General features: G+C 41.0%; 1 pseudogene; it reads right to left on the bottom strand.

The window, feature by feature from the left end:
• Positions 1–11,959: 11,959 nt before the first annotated feature.
• LOC123457411 lies at positions 11,960–12,728 on the bottom strand (annotated as a pseudogene).
• Positions 12,729–23,174: the final 10,446 nt, after the last annotated feature.

The following is a 23,174-nucleotide window of genomic DNA, read 5'->3' as shown; positions in this document are numbered from 1 at the left end:
TGCACCCAATTCTCCCTTCTTGCCTGGGTTACTCTGATTTTGAATACTACTCTATATAATGATCACACCTCTCTTTTTTTTGCATGGGAACTCCAGCCTCAATACCTTGTAATGTCCCTGCTTCAATTTCACTCTCCCAAATGAGTTGTGATGATTTGAAATATATATGTATGTTTAGCTTCCTCTGCACAACCATCTCCTCAGTGCCTCTCCCTTCATTCTTCCCTGGGCCTGTTATTCATCCTCCCACCTCTGTCTTGGCAGCAGCTCTTGGAGCACCACTCTTCTCCTTGCAAACCTCATTTCCAAGTAGTCCAATTGCTAAAACAATTACTTTGTTTTGCTGCCTATTTTCTTCCCATCTATTTTTTTTCTATTCCATATTTTAACAAAGAAAGCAGCAAAGCCATCCATAAAAGACACAAATGCTACCCAGTGTTCCCTATTGATATTCTACTATTTTATGAGAAGGAATTTAATGAATGGATGTCGTGGTATGGGGAAAATGTATGATGTCCTTTTCAATGTTAAATGGCTTATAAGGGACACAATTTAGATTTGAACATGCGCCTACATGATTCTCAAGCTTCTATAGTCTTTCCATCAAAATACTTCCCCCAACATTATTTATATCAACAATATTAAATTTGGTCCACAGAAATATTACATTTAATTTTAAGTAAACCTGTCTAGAATCCCAGTTAGAAGACTTGGTGCAACATTGAGAGCTTGACCTTTACAACCATTCATTATAGTCTGGATATCTAGAAATGGAAAGAGCATGACAGATCACTTGCTTCATTTAAGTGGGGAATCCAGACACCTAGTGTTTGCACAGCTTCCACTGTGACCATCTGTGGGCTGGCTATCCTCTTACATGTATCCAGCTTTGTGAGTGCTAAGGATGCTCACACTACCATCAGGTCAGGATTTTACTCAGCAACCCCACGTCATGAGTAAAGCCTCTGAAGTGAAGATGCAGTGGTGGCCCATCTTCTGAAGAGACTCTTAGGACTAATCCCTCCCACAAACATGTCTCTTCACCTCTGCATAACATGATGCCAAAGCTAGATATTCATCATCACCAGGATTCTATTTCTGTAGTAATTCTCTCATGTCTTCCAGACAGTCTCTTCTACTGTATGCATAGACACCTTCCAATCACTTCCTCTGTGCCCCTTAAAGCTCACCATCATTAATACATTGCCTACATCTCAAATGGTCCACTCCCTTCACTTTGTGCTATAATCCCACCCTAATAACACTTCTGGGTACAACTCTTTCCAAATCCCAGAGGGCCCAGTAAGAACTAGACATCTAGTTTAAAAACATTCCTTCTTGTTTTCCTCCCATATTTTTTTACTTCCATATTTTTAACAGAGAAGGCAAGCAAAATATAAAATATACCAAATGCTGTGCCAGTGTTCCATATTAATATTCTCCTATTATACAAGAAAATATTTACTTCCTTGAAAAGAAACAAGTAGCCAATACATCAGAACTTCTCATCTTTCCTTCTTGGAGTGGACCTAACTGCTTGTACCTAACTTTTCTACCCCTGTGTCTAATTAAATGTGTGCGGGATCCAAGTGGGTTCATTCCCTTTGCTCTCTGATTCTCTCTTCCACCTCTGTGAACACTTTGCCTCCGTAATTTCATATTACTCCTGTATCACATCTGGCTTCTGGATCCTCATACAATAGAGTCTAGGACCTCTTGTGTTTGAAACAATTGCCCAGACCACACCTCTTTAGTAACACCCCCATCTCACAACAATACACTTGAGTTATATGAACTTACAGACTCTATACCTAGTTTTCCTTAATACTTCATTTCATTACTTCTAAAACTACACAAAGCCTCTGGTCACATGTTGATGGTCTGTTTTGAAATAGAGTGGGGTCTGTCCTGCTTTTCTGTCTACAAGGTACTTTGTTCAGATAGGCATTATGACACAGTGCCTGTTTTTAGCTCAGCACATTAAGCCATGTCTCCAGCCCCTAATATTCCATATCAATAATACATGTGCATGTAAAAATGAAACTGACTAAAGAAAGAACTATGCCTAAGATTATCTTATATGCCTGTGGGAAAAATCTCAAATAAAAAAGTACATTATAATACAGTTCCATGAGGCAAAAAAAAAAAAAAAATCAAACAGAGAAAACACATGTGGTCATATGCTTATGAGTAACTGGAAAGGTTGTGGAAAGTTATACTTCAGATTGGGCATAGTTTTTATATTGAAATTAACTTGATTACATCTTTAAAAACTTTAAATAAAATTACACAAAATGAGAAGAAAATATATCATGCTTCAATATAGCAGAATAACTATGGAATTTTCATTTATATTTCAAGCATCTTTATTAATAATACCACCTCGTGTCCTTAATAAATAAATAAGTGAACTGAAGATTATTTGGTTATTGTGGTGGTTTGATTCAGGTAACCACATAAACATGTGTTCTGAATGCTAAGTTCACAGCAGGCGACAAGTTTTGAACAGAGCTTCCTGTAGGTGACATATTGTTGGGGTCATGCTTATTGTTGGGGGATATTAAAGCCAGCTTCTGCTTGCCAGCATTTCCCACATGCTGCTCCTACTGTTGTCCACTCTCTGTTCATGCCATTGCTTTGCCTGCCATCATGGAGATTTTCCTCAACTCTGTAAGACAAACCAACCTTTTCCTCCCACAAGCCGCTCTTGGTCAGGTGTTTTCTGCCAACAATGTGAAGCTAGCTGCAAATGTAAAATTGGCACAGAAAATGAAGTCATGTTGCTAGAAACCTGATTATGACTTTGGTTATTTGAACTAATTTAAGAGAGGAATGTTGAAAGATATGAAACCTTGATCTAAAAGATGCCTTGCAGTGCTGTAAGTACAGCTTGATGAACCATTCCAATCACATTTGAAAGACATGATTGCAGTAAGACCTATGGACTGTGAGATTTGGTTTATAAGGCTTGGCTTATGAGAAAGAGCTTTGCCTAGACTGGACTCCAGAAGCAGTATGAGAGGCTTACTGTTATACTCATGTCCTGAGAATTTATGTGGGATTGCATTGCATAGAAATGGCCAGGTGTGAGCAGAGGGATATGGCACAGAAGGAAGGGCAATCTTTTGGCTGAAACTACTGCCTGTTCAGTTGCAATTATATCAGAGATTATAACTATTGAGATTGGGTCAGCTGACCTGCATTGGGACAAGATGAAGAGTGCAGACTCTTTTGAAGGGATCGGAATGCTGAAGGATTGTCTTGCTTTTCAGAGTCTGCTTTATTCCCTCCTTGATTAATAAGTTGGTAGTGTACCTGGCACTATGGGGTATAACAAATGCAGGAAAGAGAGGGTCATTGAACTTGCAATACAGTTTTGTTTTATGGAACTGGCCATGGGCATTATGGAGCAGGCTTATTGGATGACCTGTGTGAAGACCCAATGGAGCCATGAGAATGAATATTGGGCCATGGAGACCCAATGGAGACGCCACAGCTATGGGATGGTGGCAAAGGAGAGCTTCCAGCACTGGATGAAGTTTTCCAGGACTGTGAGTAGCCTAACTGGAGGGGCAGAATTGGAACTCCAATAAGCTATCACTGGTTAGAATTTTTGAACTTGGAGACTAGAGTTGTCAGACTTGGACCTACAGAATTTTATGTTTGTCCTATTTGTTTTAAACTGTGTATACTTTGATATGCCCAATGCCATGTTTTGCAGTGTGAATGTCTATTCTGTTCCATTTGTTATATTATTATTATTAATTATTATTATTAGTTATTATTATTATGGCTTAGTTACATGACCATGGATTGTGGGGATGCTTGAATATCATTAAGATTGATAAAAACTTTGGTAACTTTTAAAGTTGGACTGAATACATTGCATGTTACATTATGTATGGTTATCTGTTTAGGGGGGTCAGGGGCAGAATGTGGTGGTTTGATTCAGGTGTCCCCATCAACTTATATTTTCAGATTTCTAGGTCCTCATCTGATGAAAATTTGGGAATTGGGTCCTCCTAGAGATGATGTATTGTTGGGGACAGGCATATGGGTGTTATACCCAGCTGCCCCTTGTTTGGTGAGCTCTCATGCTCCAGTTGTCCACCTGATATTGGCCTGGTGGCACTGTCCACACCATCCTCATGCTATCATTTCCCTCTGCCATCACAACTTTTCCCTTGAGTCTGGAAGCCAAACAAACCCTTTCCTCCCTCAAGCTGCTCTTGATTAGGTATTTTCTGCCAGCAGTGTGAGAGAGTGGGATATTGTGATGCCACAGTTGGGCAATGTGATGTGACAATGTGGCATTGTAATGCAACACTGGGCATTTTGATGTGACAGATGGGAATTTTGATGTAAGAGTGGGACATTGTCACGAGGCAGTGGGGTATACTGATGTCACAGTGGAGTATTGTTATATTACAGTAAGGAATTGTGCTGTCACAATGGTGTATTGTGATGAGAGAGTGAGGCATTGTGTTGTCACAACTGTACATTGTGATGTGATAGTAGGGTATACTGCTGCCACAGTGCAGTATTGCTTTATCACAGTGGAGCATTGTGCTGTCACAATGGGGTATTGTGGTGTCCCAGTGGGACATTATGATGTGACAAGTAGGCAATTGTGACAGTGGATATTGTGATATCACAGTGGAGCATTATGATGTGAGAGACGGGTATTGACATATCACAGTGTGGCATTGTGGTGTCCCAGTGGAACATTGTGATATCACACTGGGGCATTGTGATGCCACAGTGTGGTATTGTGATATTGCTGTAGAGCATTACAATCAAGAATGTGAGTTTTATACTGTCACACTGGGGCATTGTGATGTCACTATGGGGTATAGTGAGCATTATGATCAAGAAGTTGTGTATTATAATGTCACATTGGAGAATTGTGATGTCATAGTTGAGCATTGTCATGAGATAGTGATTCACTGTGATGTCAGACTTGGGGATTGTGCTATGGCAGTAGGGTATTGTGATGCCACAGGGGAACATTGTGTTATCACAGTGGGGAATTATGGTGTCATATTCGAGTAATGTGATATCACAGTGGGGCTTTGTGAAATTACAGTTGGGCTTTATGTCACAGTGTGGTATTGTGGTATCACAGTGGGGCATTGTGATAAAAACAGGACATCATGATGTTACAGTTGGGCAATGTGATGTGAATTATGAACACTGTGATATCACAGTGTGGCATTGGGATATCACACTTTAGAATTGTGATATAACTGTTGGGGATTGTGATGCTATAGTGGAAAATTGTGATGTGAAAGTTGGCCTTAGTGATGTCACTGTGGAACATTGTGATATGACAGAGAGGTACTGGGATCTTACATTGGAGTATTGTGATGTCAAAGTGGTGTGCCATTGTGTCATAGTTTGGCACTGTGCTTTCAAACTTGGCGTTATGATGTCTTTATGGATCATTTTGATATGACAGTAGGGAATTGTGTCAGAGAAGGTCTCTGTTACATCACAGTGGGGCATTACGATGTCATTTTGGGGCATTGTGGTGTGACAGTGAGCCATTGTGATGTCACAGTTCTATACTATATTGTCACAGTGGTGCTTTGTTATGTCGCAGTGGCACAATGTGATATCACAGTTGAGCATTGTGATGGGACAGTGTGGTATTATGATGTCACATTGGAGCATTGTTATATCACAATGTGGCATTGTGGTATCATAATGGGTTACTGTGATATCACAATGGGGTTTATGAGGTTACAGTAGGGCATTGTGAAATCAGAGTGGGGCTTTGTGTTGTCACAATAAGTTACTGTGATGTCACAGTTGAGCATTGTGATATGACACTGAGGTATTGTGATGTCATAGTGCTGCTTTGTTATATCTGTGTGTTGCACAATGATGTCACAATGGGGAAATGTGATGTCACAGTGGGGAATTTTGGTCAGACATTTGGACAGTGTGATGTGGCAGTTGGGCATTGGGATTTCACCCATTGGCTTTATGAGGATACAGTGGGACCTTGTGATGTCACAGTTGAGCAATGTGGTTTGACAGTGAGCCATTGTGATGCCACAGCTGTGTACTATATTGTCAAAATGTGGCTTTGTGATTTCACCGTGGCATATTGTAACTTCACAGTTGAGCACTGTGATGTGGAAGTGTGGTATTGTGATGACACACATAAGCATTGTTATATCACAATGGAGCTTTGTGTTGTCACAGTGGGGAATTGTGAAATTAGAGTGAGGTTTTTGTGATGTTACAATAGGGTACTGTGATGTCTCAATTGAGCATTATTATGTAACAGTCGGGTCTTGTGATGTCACAGTGGGGTATTGTTATAGCAAAGTGGGGCACTCATGGTGATGTCACAGGGGAGGCAATATGATGTCACAGTGGGTCGTTGTGATGTCACAATGAGGCTATATAATTCACAGGGGAGCATTGTGAGGTAAAAGTGGGGATTTGTGATGTCACAGTGGTACATTATGATGAGAGAGTAGGGCTTGTGAAGTCACAGTGGACCATTGTGATATCACAGTGGGGAATTGTGATGTCACAGTGGAGCTTTGTGATGAAACAGGTGGACATTTTGTTGTCACAGTGGGGCTTTTTTTTTACAGTGAAGTACTTAGATGTCACAGTGAACTGTGAGATCACAATGGGGCATTGTGATGAGAGAGTTGAGCATTGCTTGTTCACAGTGGAGCACTATGAAGTCACAGTGGGATGTTGTGATGTCACAGTGGGGCTTTGTGATCGTACAGTGGAGCATTGTGATGTCACACTGTTGTATGGTGAATCCACTTTAAGGCATTGTTATGAATCAGTTGAGTACTATGATGACATATTGGTGCACTGTGATATCATAGTCTAGCACTGTGATGAGATGAGACAGTGGGTCATTGTGATGTTATAATTGGACAGTATACTGTGACAGTGGGGTATTGTGATGTCATATCAGAGAATTGTGGTATTATAGTGGGCCATTGTGATTCACAGTGGGGTATCGTGATGTCACTGATGGCCATTTGGTTTGATAATTTGACATTGACATATCATAGTGAAGTGTTGTGATGTTAAATATGAGGCATTCTTATGAGACTGTGGGGCATATTTATGTCATTGTGGACCATCATGAAGAGACAGTGGTGCAATGCTATGACAGAGTGAGACATGGCGATGTCACAGTGGGGCATTATGATACAGAAAGTGTGTATTTTGATGTCATATTGGAGCATTGGGATGTCATAGTATGTTATATCATGAAACAGTGAGTCATTGTGATGTCACAGTTGGAATATTGTGATATCATAGTGGGGCATTATGAAATAAGAACAGGTTTGTGATGTCAAAATATGGCGTTGTGATGTCACAGGGTGTATTAAAATTTTACAATGTGGCATGGTGATGTCACAGTAGAGTACTATGATTACACTGTGGGGCATTATGATTTTAGAGTGAGACTTTTTGATATCACAGTAGGGTCTTATTATGAGAGTATGTGGCATTATGATGTCACAGTTACCATTGCCATATGGTAGTGGGGCATTGTGATATCACAGGGGGCACTTTAATGAGCAAGTTGAGAATTATGATATAATATTAAAGCATTTTGATGTCATAGTTGGGCGTTGTAATGACACTGTGAGTCATTGTAATATCCTAGTTGGCATTGGGATGTGGCAGTGAGGAACTGTGATGTCACAATAGAACACTGTGATATCAAGGTGGGGCATCATGATGTCATATTGTTGCATGGTGATGTCACCTGGATGTAGCAGATAGCTTCAAGTTTGCTGAGATGAACTTATATACCAGACAGTTATGGAGGAAAGGATTTGTAGAAGCCTAGAGATCCAGGAGATGCTCCATAATGGCAGAAGAAGCTGTCCTGCTTTTACAGTACCCAGTACAGAAAGAGAAGACCACACCAAAAGCCACAGAGCACACTTCAGAAAGGCCATCTAGGCATTTTGCATATCTTTAGATTGGAATCTCAAACCCTCCACCACACCCAAAAGCTGCACCCTAAAATCCACCCAGTAACACTGCCTACAGCTATGTGGCTATTTATGCAAACCACAAACTAATAAAAACTGAATGTATTGGGGGCCATGTATTCAAACTACCACATTCTGCTTCTGAACCCAGTAGATTCATATCCACCACACATTGTAAGTTGTACTCAGTCCAATTGTAAAGGTTTCCACGGTCTTTACAAACTTGAGATAGTGAGTTTGTAAAGTCAAACAAGTTAAAATTTTTTGACATATAAAGGCAGAGTAAACATTTTCAACTGGTATAAGGCACACCAAGGAGAAACTAGAACAATGCAAACTCAACCACCATCAAGCAATTATTAAGCTTCTGCAGTTCAAGTTCAATATAACCAGAGACTAACAGTCTCCATGTTTTCCAATTTCTCCCCTTCAGCTCGAAAGAGTAGCCAAGGAACACTTTCATCATAGGCCAACAGTGCACTCCATGGCAGCCGTTGCAGTCCTGGCATACCCAAATCATCTTTGGGTCTCCATGCAAACCATGGTCCATCTTCCAAAGGCTCTTTCAGTCTGTCAGAGCATCATGCCCTACTTTATGCCACATCTCACCAGTGGCTCCTGGAACCATGTGTAATTCATGACCACTTCATGCATTTTTTCATGCTTCCAAAACTAATAGCAGGTGTGCAAGACACAGCCTTATTCTTAATTCAGAGATGAAATAAATAATAACCTTGAAAAGCAGGTTCTTTCTCCAGTCAACTCTTTCCAAAAGTTTGCATTTCTAATAGTCTTTCCTCAGGTATGTTTTCCATTGTTTTAATGTAAAGAAGTTGGGTCATCTTCCTTAAGATTCTTAATGTGTTGACAATAGCAGCTTTACTAACCTAAAACAAACCTCAGTGCCTCCAATTTTAACTTGCTTGGAGTTGTCTTACTTAAAATCGTAAATCTCTCAGTCTAATATCTTTAGCCAAGCACATCAATCCATTGCAAATTTAACCCTCTGGGCCCAGCCAGCTCTTATGTCAGTATCCCAGTTCCAACAAAGTCCTCTGCAGTCTTTCTTTCCCCTTAGAAACCTCATAAGCTAAGCCTAGAAATTCAATATTGACTAAAATTAACATTCTCAAACTTATCAGAATAGTCCATAGAACTTGGCTTACCACTCCAGAATGTGTCTTCAGTTGAAGGACCAAGTCCATGCCCATTCCTCCAAACCAAAGCTTCTAAAAGACCAAAATCCACAAGGTCAGGTTCAGCACACCCCACTCCTGGCACCAGCTTCTGTAGACAGAATTTGCAGACAACTTCAGGTTCACTGAGATAAAGTTCCAGACCAGACACAGTTATGAAGGAATGGATTTATTGAAGCTTAGAGAGCCAGAAGAAGTTCCATAAAGGCAGAAGAAGCTGGCCTGTTTTCACAGGACCAAACAGTGAGAGAAGTCCCAAGCCAAGAGCCACACAGCACACTTCAGAAACTCCAGCTAGTCATTTTGCATATCTTTAGGTTGGAATCTCAAACCCATCACCACACCTTAGGGCTGGACCCTAAAATTTACCCAGTGACACCACCTCCAGAGAGATGGCTGCAGCTGCAAACTACAAACTATTTAAACCCTAAAATATGTTGGGGGCTATCTATTCAAACTACCACAGTGGAGCACTATGATATCACATTAGGGCATTGTGAAATCACACTGGTGCTTTGTGACATCACAATGGGGCATTGTGATGTCACAGTGTGGCATTGCAATATCACAGTTTGGAATTTGTGGTATAACACTTGGGGATTGTGATGTTATACTGGAAAAATTGTGATACAGTGGGGCTTAGTGATGCACTGTGGATCATTGTGATATGACAGTGGGGTGGTATTGCGATACTACAATGGAGCATTGTTATATCAAATGGGGGAATGTGATGCCACAGTGGGACACTGCGATACCACAATGGGATTTTTGAAATCATAGTCAGGCTTTGTGATATCACAACAGGTTATTGTGATATCACAGTTGAGGATTGGAAAGAGACAGTGAGTCATTGTAATATCACAGTGGGCTTTGTGACAAACAAGTTGGGTATTATTGTATCACATTGGAGCATTGTGTTGTCATAGCTGGACATTGTTATGAGACAGTGAGTCATTGTGATGTCACAATTGGACATTATGATGTGGCAGTGGGGTGTTGTGATGTTACATGGAACATTTTTTTAAATTCACATATTTTATATACACATATAATTAATGTTTGGGAAAACCAGTTTTCAAAGAAAGTACAAATGACTTAACATTTTTTTCAGTCAAGTCTGGTAGTAAAAAAAGAATCAGAAAAATGATAGAGCACCTTTTGGCTACTGCACTGGGCAGTATTAAAAACATTTTCAAGGCTATATGGAACATAGTGTAAGTTGAAATACTATTTGCCTCCAATTTTCTTCTCTGTCTTTCCAGTCCAATTAGCTTGCTTCTTGGAAGATTTTAGTATTGTGTACCTTAGTAGCACAAATGAGTGGGTATTTATTTTAAATCATTTACTAATTAGTTTTATAAACTTTTGCACCTCAGTTTTCTTTTATGACACATATACATAATTAAGAAACTTTTAAGGTATTGTTTACAGACACTGGGCACATTAACACATGCCTGTAATTCCAGCACTTGGGTAAAGAGACAGAAGTTCAAGGTCATCCTGGGTTACAAAGCAAGTTTCAGGCCAGCTGGGCTACATGAAACCCTGTCTCAAAAAACAAGTTTACAGAAACAAAAGAATTTTTAGAAAAATGAGCTACTTTAGAGAGGAAAAAGTATCTATATACATATGGGGGGGGGAGTGTTTCTAGGGGTCATGCATAAATCTCAAGAAGTGACTCTCACTACTTTCTTGACATTTCCCAAAGGTGCCCCTATATTGTTCTCAGACAGTGAAGAAGAAGTGATCATTTTGGAACAGATAACCCAAAGAAAATAAGATAACAGGTTTCTGGGTGTTTTTTAAACACATACATGTATTTACATACATATACTTAGGTGTTTGGAAATCTGTCCTTTGGTTTTGCTCTGATCTTAATCCTGTTATCACATTCGCTATCTATTCAGCTATTCTTTCTGCTTTCTTTACCCTGTCTCGGTGATCCAAAGTTCAGCAAGCATGTAGTGAGCTACTAACTTCACTTTATCCACAGAACTCAGACTACCAATGAAAAACCAGAAAAAAGCACCAAGTAAAAGTCTAGTGAAAAAGAAGAAAAAGAAGAGGACTGCTAATTAAAGCCCAAAGTTGTATGTGTATATAATTGTTAAAAGTATATTTATTCAGTATCAACAACTCTGGGTATTTTTTATTCAAAAGTCAGTTATAATAATGGTTGAATCTTTAATAATCTGCCTGCTTTTTTTTTTTAATTTGTTGCTTTCCATATGTTCTGTAACCTGTTAAATTTGTAAAGGTTGATGAGGAATGAAAGATTTCCATTAAAAATTACTTCCATTAGCTACTGCCACATGTGTAAGAAACAGTTTGCTCCACTGCACTGAAAACTAGCTTGTCTCAGCCTTTGCTTACTTTATGACCAAGTCAACAAGTTTGTCTAGTTGTTTCCCTGAACTATTTTAACATTAGAGGAAGGTTTCCTACTCCTCACTGAATAATACAAAACAAGTTGGCTTTTCTAAATGACACACTGAAGTCACAATTTTATCTCAAATTAACTTTGACTTAAAGCTCTCCAAATCAGTTTATTCTTAATTATTCTGACAGCTGGCATCATTAATACCTTAACAAAGACACTTAAAATTAGCCAATATCTAAGATACATATATAAACGACACACAAATTTAAAACCATTAAAAGTAAAAGATTACCATAATTTGAGTGTGGCTATAACATTGACATTCAGAAATAATTGTGGAATCAAAACCCAAGATAATAACTATACAACCTTGGCTTTGGATTATTTTCATTTTAGCAGTCTTTCACTCTTACACATTTAGTGTCTCTGGTGGGTTGAGGAGAGAAACACCGTGATACTTTGAGTTCTTGTACTTTTCTCTTATTGATTGTTGTGCATGCTGTGGTGCTTTGAGGTAGGCCTGGTAAAGGTCCATGAGACAAGGCTTAAGACTTTCTTTCCAGGGTACATCCAGTTTTTTGTACAAGTGATTCAGGCCAGCTTTGTCCTGTGACTCTGTAGAGTGCTTGGTGAAAGGCAGCTCCAGCAATAAGTGATGGCAAATACTTCAGTTATGGGTCAGCATCTATCAAATTTAATTCTCCCAAAAACAATGCTAAACTTTCAACTTTGCAGTTTGCAGGCTGCTGATGCAGAAAATATTGGGTAAGAAACTGACTTACTGTTGGTGCAGCTAAGTCAAAAGCAAGGACTTTCAAAACTAAGTGCTCCATTCTCAGCACTTGTTTCTTGGTATAGGTATCATCTGTAATGTACACGAACTCTGCTACTTCTGGGGGGTATATTTGTTCAAACTTTGAAGTCAGCAGCATAGCAGCAGTGCCTACAAGCTGAAGCTTGACTCTCAACACAGACATGGACGAGAGGAACCGATCAATGTAGTTCACAGCCAAATTCAGGGTCTCTTTCTGGAGTTTACATTCTTCTCCCACTTCAACTAGCCAGTCCACAAGTTATGGCCTGCATACTGTTAGTGATGTCTGGTTGCTTCTTCATATACCCAACTTTAGGTTTACATTTGAGCTCCATCCAGTGGACCATTTTGGAACTACAGTGGGGAATTGTGATTTAGAGTGGGGCTTTTAAATGTCACATTAGTGTATTGTGACATCACAGTGGGCATTGTGATGTGGGAGTAGGATATTGTGATGTCACTGTGGGATGTTGTGACATCACTGTGAGGTATTGTGAAATCACAGTATGGCAATATGATATCACGGGGGGAGGGTGATGTCCCAGTTGGGCATTGTGATGAGACAGTGAGATATGGTGATGTCCCAGTGGAATATTGTGATATCATAGTGGGGCATTGTGATGTCATTTTGTAGCACTGTGATGTCAATGGGGCGGTGGGGCATTGTAAAATCAGAGTGGGGCTTTCTGATGTCACAAGAAGATACTGTGACATCACAGCTCAGCATTGTCATGTGACATTGGATATTGTGACAGCACAGTGGAGCATTGTTATAGCACAGTGGGAAACTGATGTCACATTGGGGCAATGTGATGTCACAGTGGGCATCGTTATGTTGCAATGGGCATTTGATGAGAAATCTGGTTTTATAATGCTTTAGAGGAGCATTTTGATGTCATACCTGCTCATTATCATGAGACAGTGAGTCATTGTGATGTCACAGTGGCATATTGTGAAATCACAGTTGGCTTTGGGATGTCCCAATAGGGCATTGTGATGTACCACTGGGATATTATGATGTTACAGTTCAGTTCAGTGATGTCACAGTGGGACATTATGTTGAGAGAGTGAAGCAATGTGATGTCACAGTAGACCACTATGATATCACAATAGTTTACTGTGAGTCACAGAGCAACTTTGTGATAAACAATGGACATTAGGATATCACAGTGGGGCATTGTGAAATCCTAGTGGGGCTTTGTGATGTCATGTTAGGGTACTGTGATCTCATAGTAGAGCATTGTTATATAAGAGTTGTGCATTATGATGTCACAGTGGGGGTACTGTGATATCAAAATTGGACTTTGTGATGTCACACTGCTGCTTTGTGAAATGCAGATTGAGTTTTGTGATGTCATATTATGACATTGTGATGTCAAGTAAGGTATTTCTATAGTGCATTAGGGCATTTTGATGTCACAGTGGGTCACAGTGATATCACAATGTGCTTTTTGGTGTCACAGGGGCACATTGTGAACATATAGAGGGGCTTTGTGTTTTCACAATATGGTATTGTAAAGTCACAGCTTAGCATTGTGATGGATGTGAGTGTAGTATTGTATGTCACAGTGGAATACTGTGATGTCACAATGGGGCAATGTGTTGTCAAAGTGGGAATTGTCTGTTACTGTGGTAAACTTTGATGAATAAGTTTGTTTCGTTATGTCATATAGGTGCATTGTGTTTTATTAGCTGGACATTATTATGAGACAGTGAGTCATTGTGATATCACAGTGGGACATTTTGAAATCACAGTGGGGCTTTGTGATGTCACAAAAGGGCATTGTGATGTCATACTGGATTATGATATTACAGTTCAGTTTGGTGATGTCACAGTGGGATATTATGATGGGAAAGTGGGGCATTGTGATATCAAGTAGACCACTGTGATATCCCAGTAGTTAATGGTGATGTCACAGAATAGCTTTGTGATCAATAGTGGAGCATTGTGATATCACAGTGGGGCATTGTGAAATAATAGTGGGGCTTTGTGGTATAATATTAGTATATTGTGATGTCACAATAGAGCATTGTTATAGCACAGTTGGGCATTGGGATGTAACAGTGGGCACTGTGATGTCACAGTGAGGCATTGTGGTTAACAAGGTGGTTTTACTATATGTCATATGGGGGCATTGTGATGTCATAGCTGTGAATTTTCATGAAACAGTGAGTCATTGTGATGTCATTGTGGAGCATTTTGCTAGCACATTGGGACATTGTGAAATATCAGTGGGAATTTTGATGTCACAATATAGCATTGTGGTGTCACTCTGGGACATTATGGTGTTATAGTTCAGCTCTGCGATGTACAGAGACAGTTTGATGAGAGAGTGTGTCATTGTGATGTAAAAGTAGACCACTGTGATTTCACAGTGAGGAATTGTGATGTCATAGAAGAACTTTGTGATGAAGAGTGGAGCATTGTGATATCACAGTTGGGCATGATGAAATCATAGTGAGGCTCTCTAATGTCACACTGGGTATTGTTATGTCACTGTGGAGCATTGTTATATCACAGTCCGGCAGTATGATGTCACAGTGAAGTAATATGTTGTTACAATTGGGCTTTGTGGTGTCACTCTGTGGCATTGTTAATTCAGACTGTGCCTTTGTTATGTCATAATAGGGTGTTATGATGTCACAGTGGGGCATTGTTTTATGACAGTGGGTCACAGTAATATCACCGTGGTGCATTATGATGTCACAGAGAGGTTACGTTCAGTCATAGTGGAGCAATGTGATTTAAGAGTGGGGCTTTGTGAAGTAAAGTGTACATTTATTATATCACTATTGGGGTATTTTGCTCAGTTGGTTTGTCATTGTAGTGTGACAGCTGGACTTTGGAATCTCATAGTTGGGTACTGTGGTGAGAAAGGTGGGTAATTGTGATGTTACTGTTGAGATTTCTGTTGTGACAGTAGGGTACTGTGATATCACAGAAAATCATGGTGATATTACAGTGGGGCATTGTTATGTTACAGTGGGAATTGTGATGAAAAATGGCTTTATTATGTCATATGGGAGCATTGTGATGTCAAAGCTGGGCATTACCATAAGAGAGTGAGTCATGATGTGTCACAATGAGTCATTGTGAAATTAAGGTAGGGTTTTCTGATATCACAACAAGGGTATTGTGACTTCACAGCTGAGCAATGTGATGTGACATAATGTATTGTGATGTCACAGTACAGCATTATTATATCAAATTGAGACAATGTGATGTCACAGTGGGGCACTGTGATGTCAAAATGGGACAATGTGATGAACAATGATGTGGTGTCACAATGAGTCATTGTGAAATTAGGGTAGGGCTTTCTGATATCACAACTAGGGTATTGTGACTTCACAGCTGAGCAATGTGATGTGACATAGTGTATTGTGATGTCACAGTACAGCATTATTATATCAAAGTGAGACAATATGATGTCACAGTGGGGCACTATGATGTCAAAATGGGACAATGTAATGAAAAAATTAGTTTATTATGTCACATGGGAGCATTTTGATGTCATAGCTGGGCACTATCATGAGACGGTGAGTCATTGTGATTTTATGGTGGTGCATTGTTATAGCACAGTGGGGCATTGTGAAATGACAGTGGAGCTTTGTGATATCACTTTAGGGTATTATGATTTCAGAGTGAAGCATTGTTATATCTCAGTGGGGAATTGTGGTATCAGATGAGGGCTTTGTGGTGGCATAGTGTGGTATTGTGAAAACACAATGGGGATTTGTGATGTCACATGGGAACATTATGATGTTACAGTTCAGCTCTATGATGTCACATTGGGACATTATGTTGAGGAAGTGGGACATTGTGAAATCACAGTGTGAATATGTGACATCAAATTAGAATATTGTTATGTCACAGTGGAGCTTTTTTACATCACAGTAGAGTGTCATAATATTGCAGCTGAGCACTGTGATGTCATAATGGGTCTTTGTGTTATCGCAATGTGTAATTGTGAAATCAGAGTGCGACTTTGTGATGCCACAGGTTAGCATTTTGTTGTGACATTGGGTGTGGTTGCTGGTTGCCCTGTGGCCACTGTGCATCAGTTTCCCAGGGTTGTCCAGGCATCTGTGGAGCAGGGTCTTGAGTGACCATGATTGTGATGGGAAGAAACACGGGAGACTGGGTCAGAGGACAGCTCATTTATTTGTTGGGAGAATAGGCTTATAAGTGTTCATGTAGTGTTGGTAAAAATTATGGGGTATGGGTCACTGGGGGACTGGCTGTGTGAAGGCTGCTGGCTGATGTATCTTTAACATATAGGGAACTTCCAGCTGAACAGTAATAGGTCACATGGCCACAGGTAAACCAAAACCTAAGTCTTATCAGGATGTCCAGGTGCCCCAGGCAAAGGGAGGGAGAGGGCCCCACTCCTATGGTCCCAAGGCGAGATTAACAGGGTCTAGGCCTGCTGCAACCTCCTGTGGCCTGGGGCCCTTAGCTGTACCTAACAGCTCAGGCATACTTTAGCCGCCAGTGTCCTGGAGGTGATACATGAGAGCCTGATTGGTAGCGACCTTAGTAATGTTAGTTATTTGTTGTCTGAGAAATGTGATAAGGCAGGGAGCCACAAGTAACAGGGTTCCTGTAGTCAGGAGGGGGCCAAGGAAGGGGATGAGCCAAATGAGTAAGGGGTTAGAGAACCAGGTGGTGGGATCATTGGATTTATAATGGGTTCAGAAAAGTTCACTGTAGATGTGGGGTATTCAAGGGTGGCATTAATAGGGAACATAGTTCATAGGGGATGGGTGGTAGATGCACAAAAGAAGCAGATAGAAGCATTGGGGTGGTTGGTAAAGGGGAAAAGAGTGGCCATCTATTGGATGTATTGTGCTCAGGCTATGACGGCTTGTCTCTTTTCTGACTTGTTTTTCCTGTGAAAGAATGTGGTAAGAACCAGGTGAGAAATGGAGCCAAGCTCTCTAGAGATATGAAGGTTGGCAGAGGGAGACAGTGCAAGGCCATGAGCCTAAAGTTTTCCTGTCACCCCCATCCACCAGTGTTCATCCCAGGGGTCTAGTACATTTGTTTTGTTTTTTTTTTTTTTCTAGATTCATTCTTGTTCTTAATATAAAGTCAGAGAGTGTTTCCTCTGGTTTTTGACAGAGGAACAGCGAGGAGGAGGTATTATCTTGGGGGCTAGAGGAGAGTATATTCTATCCCATGCTTGAAGAGCACAGAGGTGGACTTGGTCATAGTACCCTGGGGGTTGTTGGGTCTGCTCGACTCCTGTGAAGAAATAACTCTGTTCAAACAGCTCATCAAAGCCCTAGGGGGTGTTTTGTTGGTTTTGATTCCTTCTTATTTGTTGGAGACATTCATCTCTATAGAGGGCTTCCCATTGAAGGAATAGGGGGCTAGGCAGCAAAGACCAGAAGATATCACAGCAGTCCTGGGAGTTGTTAAGGGAGCCCCATAGGCTCTCAAGGAGTGACTTACTCCATGGATTATGCATCCCATCCTCCCTGACTGCCCATCTGAGTTATTTAAGGTCATTGGCCTGATATGAATAATATTTTAGGGGCTGAGCCCCAGTTGGTTGGACATTAACAGAAAAAGTTGTGATTCCCTGATTGTATGTGTTTGTATGGTTATCCAGAGCTCACATAGTTGTGTGATTGTCAGTGAGGGGGTGGATAGAGAAGGGTCCTGGTCAAGGGAATTTATCATAATGGGATTCTTTTGGCCTGTGTAACATGAGTCCAGAGGGGGACAGCTTGGTTCAGGATATAGGTAAGGTTGTAGGAGTAGATAAATGTGGGTGAGCATAGGGGCGTCTAGAGTAATTTTCTTACTAATTTCTTCCATAGCCTTTACAAGGGAACTCAATTCTGCCACTGGCTGGTCCTTGGGTTCTGCCTCATTGGAGTCATCATCTGATTTTGGCATGGTGATGGTCTTAGAAGGACCAATACAGTGTCTAATAGCCACTACAATTGGAAGGAAAGGGGGAGGAGGGTTCCTTCCTGAACTTCCCATCTCCTGGCTAGATAAGCTATGTCAGGGTCATATGGATCCCCAGAAATCATGCAGGGGGAAATCTAGAGGACTTATTCCTAAAAGGAGATGGCTTCCTTCTGGGAACACTTAAAGACTCTAGCCTTGTGATGTGCTGGTAAACCTCAAATTTGTGACTCTTTTTGGTGGGAGGTGATATTACTCATTATAGAAAAAGAGTAAAGACACCAAGACCAAAGGGAAATATTCCTGAGGGCTGGATAGCACCATGGAGAATTCCCTAAAGGTCCAGACACAAGCCCGCCTGCAAGTTTAAGAGGCCAATGACCATCCTACAGGCTTTTAAGAGGTTGTTGTATTACCAGTTTCTTGTTCAGGAGAGAAATAGGGGATTGTTACCAACACCCATGTGGGATGTGGGAGTCCAGAAAGAGGTCTAGGGGCCTTTAATCAATCCCAAAGAGTGGCCTCATCCAAGAGACATAAGGTCCCCTTTCACTTTATTTGGTCTCTAGTGATAGTGCAAACTGAAAGTAAAGGAGGAAAGGGGAAAACCTGCCAGCCCTCAGTGGTGGAGGCAATGCCACAGAGGCTGATGCCCCTTGGTGGGGGGCACTCACCTATCCTGGTGCATCAGAGTGTCCCTGTTCAGGTAGCAGTTGTGGTTCCTGCTCACCCTGGGGCCACTCACTATGTATTTGTTTCCTAGGCTTTGCAGGCAACTGTGGAACAAGGTCTTGAGTGGCCATGAGTGGGCAGGAAGAAACACTGGGGGACTGTGTCAGAGAACAGCTCATTTATTTGTTGTGGGAATGGGCTTATTGTCATGAGCATGAAAGGACCAGCATATGGTCCAGGGACAGTTTAGATAAATAAGTTTGTTTTTCTTTGTGTGTGAGAGTAAAATTGCAAAGTCAACCTTTGTAAGCAAAAATCTAAGAGTAAGCTGAGTACAATGACATAGTAAGAGATTACCAGAAGGTGTGTGTGCAACCCTAGATAAGTAGTGGAAAATACAAAAAACCCAGCTGCTCAGCAGCCGTTGTCCCAGTCCTCCCGACACTATGACTGACTGAACGGCTGCTCAGCAGTCCATACTGAGACCTCCGCGAGACGCATCACCGATCCGAATTCATCTGCCCGACATGCTGTCCGAACGACCGAGACGACCGAGACTCGCCTTGAAACACCGCAAACCGAGGAAAAAGTCGGAGCATGGACCCGCGCCACCAGGTTGTAAAGTCAGAAATCTCGCAGACCGAGTCTCGCGTTGAGAACGAGTCTTGCGATACTGCGTCCCAAGTCTCGCGATATCAGGTTGTATACATGTTAGACTCGTTAGAAATATTCTTGTGTTAGTAGTGATGAATACAATTTGGATATATATTATATTAGCTATAATATTAGTTGTGATAGTTTGGACTTGCTTGTGTGTGACTTTCATCCCAGTAAACTCCTTTGCGAGTACACCAGCATCTGAGTATTATTGACCTTCGTGGGTGGAATCCTCTCAACCAATCATCTTTGAGAGTGCTCGCAACAGCTTATAAGAGCTGTGTGAAGGCTGCTGACTGATAAATCACTACCATATAAGGACCTTCCAGGTGTGTGGTAGAAGGTCACATGGCCACCAGGAAACCCAAACCTAAGTCAGGATGTCCAGGTCCTCCAGGGGAAAGGAGGGAGTGGCCCCACTCTTGCCATTCTCAAGGCGAGATTATTGGGGTGTAGGTCTGCTGTAACCTGAGGCCCTTATCCATGCCTGACAGCTCAGGCCTACTTTAGTCTCCAGTGGCCTGAGGCCCATTACTGTGCCCAATAATTGGGTATTGTTAAGTCAGAGTGGTGTATTGTTATGTCAAAGTTGGATATGGTGATATCACAGTGGGGCATTATGATGTCAAAATGGGACATTGTGATGAACAAGTTGGTGTCGTGACATAAGAGAGCATTTTGATGTTATATCTGGGCATTATCATGAGACAGTGAGTCATTGTGATGTCACTGTGGAGCACTGTGATATCGCAGTGAGGCATTGTGAAATCACAGTGATGTCACATTAGGGTATTGTGATGTCACAGTGAAGCATTGTTATATTACAGTGGGGCATTGTGGTGTCATAGTGTGGCACTGTGGTGTCACAGTGAAATCAGAGTGGGGATTTGTGGTGTCACAATAGAATATTGTGAGGTCACAGTTGACCATTATGATGTGACATTGGGTATTTTGATGTCATCCTGGATCATTGTTATGTCACAGTTGAACATTATGATCTTACAGCTCAACTTTATAATGTCACATTGGGACATTATGATGAGAGACTGGTGCATTGTGGTGTCACAATGGACCTCTATGATATCACAATGGTGCATTTTTATGTCACAGTGGGGTACTTTGATTTCAAAACTGTCTTTTGTGTTATTACACTGTAGCATTGTGAAATTAGATTAGGGCTTTATGAGGTCATAATAGGGTATTGTGATGTCACAGTTGAGCATTGTAATTTGACACTGGGCATTGTAATGTCATAGTGGAGCATTTTAATATCACAGTGGGACACTGTGATGTCACAGTGGGGCATTTTAATGAGAAAGATAGTCACTGTGATGTTGGTCTATCATTGTGAATTCACACTCGGGTTTTGTGATGTCACAGTTGTGCCTTGTTATGTCACAGTGGGACATTATGATTTTATAGTTAAGCTCTGTGACATCACAATGAGGCATTATCATGACAGAATATGGCATTGTAATGTCTCACTGTACCTCAGTGATATCACAGTGAGGAACTGTGATATTACAGAGGGGCTCTGTGATGAACAGTGGAACACTGTGAAATTACAGTGCGGCATGGTGGAATCAGCGTGGGGCTTTGTCATGTCACATTAGGATATTGTATCATCACAGTAGAGCATTTTTATATCACAGAGGTTAATTGTGATGTCACAGTGGAACACTGTCATATCAGAGTGTGACACTGTAATGTGACAGTGGGGAAATGTGATGTCACAGTGGGGCATTTTTGTGTTACAGTTGAGAATTTAAAAAAAAAAATTTTTTTTTTATTTATTTGAGAGCGACAGACACAGAGAGAAAGACAGACAGAGGGAGAGAGAGAGAATGGGCGTGCCAGGTTTCCAGCCTCTGCAAACGAACTCCAGACGTGTGCGCCCCTTTGTGCATCTGGCTAACGTGGGACCTGGGGAACCGAGCCTCGAACCAGGGTCCTTAGGCTTCACAGGCAAGCGCTTAACCGCTAAGCCATCTCTCCAGCCCAAGTTGAGGATTTTGATGAACAATTTGGTTTTATTGTGTTGTGGAGGAGCATTGTGATGTCATAGCTGGTCATTGTCAAGAGACAGTGAGTCATTTTGATGTGAAATCACAGTGGGGCTTTGTGTTGTCACAATAGGACACAAAAGGACATCGTGATGCTATACTCAGTGAGGTAACAGTGAGATATTGTAATGGGAGAGTGGGGTATTAGACTATCAAAGTACATCACTGTGATATCAGAGTGGTTAATTGTGATGTCACAGAGAGGCTTTTTGATAAACAGTGGAGCATTGTGATATCACAGTAGGGCACTGTGAAATCACAGTGGGGCTTTGTGATGTCACATTAGGATATTGTGTCATCATAGTGGAACTTTGTTATATCACAGAGGTTAATTGTGATGTCACAGTAGAGTACTGTTATAGTATCTTGGGACAATGTAATGTGAAAGTAGGACAACATGATATCTCAGTGAAGCTTTCTTATGTTACAGGTGGGCATTTTGATGAACAAGTTTGTTTTATTATGTCATATGGAAGTATTCTGATCTCATAGCTGGGAACTATCATGAGAATGTGAGTCATTGAGATGTCACAGTGGTAAATGTTGATATCAGAGTGGAGCATTGTGAAATCTCACTGGCACTTCTTAATGTCATGATACAGCATTCTGATGTCACAGTGGGACACTATGATGTTACAGTTAATATCTGTAATACTGTGACATTATGGCAAAAGAGTGGGGAATTGTGATGTCACAGTAGACCACTGTGTAATCAGAGTGGTTAATTGAGTTGTTACAGAGAAACTTTGTGATGAACAATGGAGCATTGTGATATCACACAGGGGCATCGTGAAATATCAATGGGCCTTTTGATGTCAATATAGGGCCGTGTGATGTCACTGTGGGATATTATGATGAGATAGTGGGCATTGGGATGTCACAATAGACCTCTGTGGTATCACAATGGGGAATTTTGATTTCATAGAGGGTTTTGTGAAGAACAGTGGTGCACTGTGATATCATAGTGGTACATTGTAATATTACAGTGGGGCTTTGTGATTTCACATTAGGGTATTGTGATGTCACTGTGGAGCATTGATATATCACATTGGGGCACTGTGATGTCCCAGTGGGGCACTGTGAGTTCAAAATGTAGCTTTTGGTGTCACAGTAGGGCATTTTGAAATCATAATAGAGTTTTGTGATGTCACAAGAATGTATTCTGACACAGATGAGCATTGTTACAGTGGGCTATTTTGTTGTCACAGTGGAGCACTGTAATATCACAGTAGGTAATGTAATGTAACAGTAGGGAAATGTGATGTCACAATGGGGCATTATTATGTTATAGTTAGGCATTTTGATGAACAAGTTGGTTTTATTATGTCATATAGGAGCATTGTGATGTTATAGCTGGGCATTAACATGAGGCAATGAGTCATTGTCATGTTACAGTGGTGTATTTTGAAATCACAGTCAAGCTTTGTGATGTCACAATAGGTTATTGTGATGTCACAGTGGAGCATTCTTATATCATAGCG

This window comes from Jaculus jaculus, unplaced genomic scaffold, assembly GCF_020740685.1.
Source record: "Jaculus jaculus isolate mJacJac1 unplaced genomic scaffold, mJacJac1.mat.Y.cur mat_scaffold_45_1_1178333_arrow_ctg1, whole genome shotgun sequence".
Classification (NCBI taxonomy): domain Eukaryota; kingdom Metazoa; phylum Chordata; class Mammalia; order Rodentia; family Dipodidae; genus Jaculus; species Jaculus jaculus.
This window is presented reverse-complemented; position numbering and strand designations above follow the sequence as displayed.